At 53.2% G+C, this 5,000-nt stretch overlaps 1 non-coding gene across 1 annotated transcript in view; it reads right to left on the reverse strand.

Moving 5' to 3' along the window:
• LOC124731696 overlaps positions 1-1,292 on the reverse strand; it is a 1,909-nt gene extending 617 nt beyond the window's left edge. Inside the window, exon 1 of the ribosomal RNA XR_007008429.1 lies at positions 1-1,292. This exon is cut by the window's left edge and continues 617 nt beyond it. This is a non-coding gene — a ribosomal RNA (small subunit ribosomal RNA).
• Positions 1,293-5,000: the final 3,708 nt, after the last annotated feature.

Genomic DNA, 5,000 nt, shown 5'->3' on the forward strand with positions numbered 1-5,000 from the left:
TTGAGTCAAATTAAGCCGCAGGCTCCACTCCTGGTGGTGCCCTTCCGTCAATTCCTTTAAGTTTCAGCTTTGCAACCATACTTCCCCCGGAACCCAAAAGCTTTGGTTTCCCGGAGGCTGCCCGCCGAGTCATCGGAGGAACTGCGGCGGATCGCTGGCTGGCATCGTTTATGGTTAGAACTAGGGCGGTATCTGATCGCCTTCGAACCTCTAACTTTCGTTCTTGATTAATGAAAACATACTTGGCAAATGCTTTCGCTTCTGTTCGTCTTGCGACGATCCAAGAATTTCACCTCTAACGTCGCAATACGAATGCCCCCGCCTGTCCCTATTAATCATTACCTCGGGTTCCGAAAACCAACAAAATAGAACCGAGGTCCTATTCCATTATTCCATGCACACAGTATTCAGGCGGGCTTGCCTGCTTTAAGCACTCTAATTTGTTCAAAGTAAACGTGCCGGCCCACCGAGACACTCAATAAAGAGCACCCTGGTAGGATTTCAACGGGGTCCGCCTCGGGACGCACGAGCACGCACGGGGCGGTCGCACGCCTTCGGCTCGCCCCACCGGCAGGACGTCCCACGATACATGCCAGTTAAACACCGACGGGCGGTGAACCAACAGCGTGGGACACAAATCCAACTACGAGCTTTTTAACCGCAACAACTTTAATATACGCTATTGGAGCTGGAATTACCGCGGCTGCTGGCACCAGACTTGCCCTCCAATAGATACTCGTTAAAGGATTTAAAGTGTACTCATTCCGATTACGGGGCCTCGGATGAGTCCCGTATCGTTATTTTTCGTCACTACCTCCCCGTGCCGGGAGTGGGTAATTTGCGCGCCTGCTGCCTTCCTTGGATGTGGTAGCCGTTTCTCAGGCTCCCTCTCCGGAATCGAACCCTGATTCCCCGTTACCCGTTACAACCATGGTAGGCGCAGAACCTACCATCGACAGTTGATAAGGCAGACATTTGAAAGATGCGTCGCCGGTACGAGGACCGTGCGATCAGCCCAAAGTTATTCAGAGTCACCAAGGCAAACGGACCGGACGAGCCGACCGATTGGTTTTGATCTAATAAAAGCGTCCCTTCCATCTCTGGTCGGGACTCTGTTTGCATGTATTAGCTCTAGAATTACCACAGTTATCCAAGTAACGTGGGTACGATCTAAGGAACCATAACTGATTTAATGAGCCATTCGCGGTTTCACCTTAATGCGGCTTGTACTGAGACATGCATGGCTTAATCTTTGAGACAAGCATATGACTACTGGCAGGATCAACCAGGGAGCTGCGTCAACTAGAGCTGAGCAGCCGGCCGCCCGGGAGTGTGTCCCGGGGGCCCGCGCGAACACGCAAGCGTCCGCTCAATCATTCTGCAAACAGGAGGAGGCTGAGCTCCCCTGCACAATACACCTCGAAACCCTCTCAGGTCCCGGCGGCGCGCAGCGCCGTCCCAAGTACTTGGTCGGGTTCGAGAGAGGCGCAATCGCCCGGAGTTAGGCGAGTAGACGCTTTCGGTGCGACCACCCGTGCTCCCAACTGAGCTTGCCGCTGCCGACAGAGGCCCGGGAGCGTGCTGTCGTGGCATTGCCGGCGGGAGACAACACGCGCCACCTACGGTGACCGGCAGCTCCAACGCCAGCGCCACAGAAGGACAAAAGCCCCACTTGGGTGCCGAAGCGAACTCTCCCAGCACAGCGCACGCGCCAACACATCCGCACAGCTGCGATACAAACCACCAGCGAGAACCGCTGGGGCGACCGAGCAGCAGACGGCGTCGCGGCGCCGAGCGCCGGGCGGCAGCGCATCCTCAACGCACACAGTCCTCAATCGGACCAGCACACTGAAGATGTCCACCGCGCTTCGCACCGGGCCCGCGAGGACCTACTTTGGCCGCACGGCGCCGCGCGCAGGGTGCGCCGGCGCGCAGCTGCGACGCCTGCCGCGTCCGTCGGCCGGCGCGCCTGCCACTGGCCGCCCCCACCAGCCGGCTGTAGCGCGTGCGCCCACGCACCGCGCGGCCAGCACGCCGGGAGGCGCCCCCTCACCGGCCGGGGACGGTCCCACCCAGCCACCGCCGCGTATCGCTTCACACCCAGATGCCGTTCAGTTTCGTCGGCATGGTGGGTATCGCTGGAACAACCGGTTAGTACCTCAACCTATCGTCGCCATCACCGATTCACCCCTAGCGAGAACAACCGCACCACAACAGGTTACCATTTGTTCATTTGCGTAACTTCACCAGAAAACGCAGGCGTCCATCGCCATTTGCAACTTCCACGATTATTGCATGCCTGTGTCAGGTGTCACGCCACACTACGTCTGCCCACATACACGCAACAAAATGTGCACGCCTAGACAATACGTGGAAGGTGGCCCCCGTACGTATGCGATGTCCATTGCTCGAACGACTGTCAACCGGCCTCTGTAGCATGTCGCAGATATGGAACGCGGTGCACCATGCCATCACGGTGTGTGAGGAGAGACGACTAGGTCCGAATACATCAACAGACAGCTCATGCTGATCGCCATCCACGGCGTCCGTTCCTCCCACACGTCTCTATGGCGTACCACACTGCAATCCAGCTCTCATAGGGAGACGACACGTAGCTGCGTGCACAATATTTGCACTGTATGGTCCGCCGTTTTTGGGCGCAGTCGTTGTACGGTCACACATGTGCCACGATGTATCATTCAGTACATAAGGACGAATGTGCAGTACAGATTGTGGTTTACGCGTACGACATTAGCGGACAGTTGACACAGGCCGCACCACAACGTAGCCTGAGTACGTCGCATGCGGAGGGCATTGAACATGCAAAGTTCTCACCAACCAGCTTGCGAAGGCAGGGGGCAAGGTGGGGACGTGGGGAGGGGCGGCATGTACGTCCTGCTGCCATCCACATTACAGTGTACAGCAGGAGCATGTGGAAAGTGAGCAAGACTTGCAAGGTGTTTAACATGAAGCGATACACAGGGGAGCGGGGAGTGCGAGTAGCGAACTATATTGCGAGGGTTGCGGGTGGGCAACACTACACTAATTGAACGAGTCGTATAACAATTACAGAGCAGGTTTAGGCGACAACGTGGGTTACGTTAGGCGACAACGTGGGTTAGGTTAAGGCACGACGTGGGTTAGGTTAAGGCACGACATGGGTTAGGTTAAGGCACGACATGGGTTAGGTTAAGGCACGACATGGGTTAGGTTAAGGCACGACATGGGTTAGGTTAAGGCACGACATGGGTTAGGTTAAGGCACAACATGGGTTAGGTTAAGGCACAACATGGGTTAGGTTAAGGCACAACATGGGTTAGGTTAAGGCACAACATGGGTTAGGTTAAGGCACAACATGGGTTAGGTTAAGGCACAACATGGGTTAGGTTAAGGCACAACATGGGTTAGGTTAAGGCACAACATGGGTTAGGTTAAGGCACAACATGGGTTAGGTTAAGGCACAACATGGGTTAGGTTAAGGCACAACATAGGTTAGGTTAAGGCACAACATAGGTTAGGTTAAGGCACAACATAGGTTAGGTTAAGGCACAACATGGGTTAGGTTAAGGCACAACATGGGTTAGGTTAAGGCACAACATGGGTTAGGTTAAGGCACAACATGGGTTAGGTTAAGGCACAACATGGGTTAGGTTAAGGCACAACATGGGTTAGGTTAAGGCACAACATGGGTTAGGTTAAGGCACAACATGGGTTAGGTTAAGGCACAACATGGGTTAGGTTAAGGCACAACATGGGTTAGGTTAAGGCACAACATGGGTTAGGTTAAGGCACAACATAGGTTAGGTTAAGGCACAACATAGGTTAGGTTAAGGCACAACATAGGTTAGGTTAAGGCACAACATAGGTTAGGTTAAGGCACAACATAGGTTAGGTTAAGGCACAACATAGGTTAGGTTAAGGCACAACATAGGTTAGGTTAAGGCACAACATAGGTTAGGTTAAGGCACAACATAGGTTAGGTTAAGGTACAACATAGGTTAGGTTAAGGTACAACATAGGTTAGGTTAAGGTACAACATAGGTTAGGTTAAGGTACAACATAGGTTAGGTTAGGTTAGGTTACACGTTGTTGTAAGGAAAGGTGTAGGGGGGGGCGGGGGCGGCAGGTTCGTTGATAGTGATTATAGTAAGTGAATGCTTGTGACATGATCAGATTTGTCACGTCAGGATGCACCTTTGGCTTATTAGAGGCGGCGCTCCAATTCTATGCTTGTGTCAGACCTGTGTCTTTGACTCATGTCATTGTTTGTGCGCTGTGACAGGAGGTACTATTGTGATGTTGGGTGCACCGTTGTATAGGACATGTGTGGGTGTTGGTGCCTGATCTGCGCAATGGTGGATGTCGAAAGGGTGGGATATTGTATTTTCCGCATGGACCTCCTGGTCTGGTTGTGATAGTGTGGATTGTGTAATGTGGCGGAGAGGATGCACTGGATGTTGTTCCATGCTGGTGCTTACATATTGTATGTGCGCCCGTTAGAAGCAGAGAGTGGTGCGTGATCAGAGTGGCTGGCTGACGTGTGGTTCCCATTGTGGGCAGACTCTTTCAGCATGTATACGGACAGTTGTATATATATTCTGTAGTTTGATGGCTCTGCATTGATTACTAATCAGCGCCGTGTGTACGGGTAATCTGGTTCCAGTCCAAAATGTTCCATCTGTGTACATTAGTGACAAAGACTCCCCTCATGCAGTGGGGCTCGGTCTGTTATAACTCTTCCGCGTAATATATTTGCCCCACGTTTTTGCGACTGCGAGTGCGAGTGCAACGCGCATGGGGACCGACATGCTGATGGCTCGGTATCGGACGCCGTACAGTGAGCAACGCGATCGCGTCTCTCGCTCGTAAGTGGTACAGGTCGCGGCTCATGTATAGGGACAGCGGGAATGTCGCATATTGGCAATAACTCTTCATGAAACGCACGTTATAGGGGTGGATTGCACTTTACGAGTGCGGGAAACGTCCGCCGTTCATCCGCT

Source organism: Schistocerca piceifrons, unplaced genomic scaffold (assembly GCF_021461385.2).
Source record: "Schistocerca piceifrons isolate TAMUIC-IGC-003096 unplaced genomic scaffold, iqSchPice1.1 HiC_scaffold_13, whole genome shotgun sequence".
Taxonomy (NCBI): Eukaryota; Metazoa; Arthropoda; class Insecta; order Orthoptera; family Acrididae; genus Schistocerca; species Schistocerca piceifrons.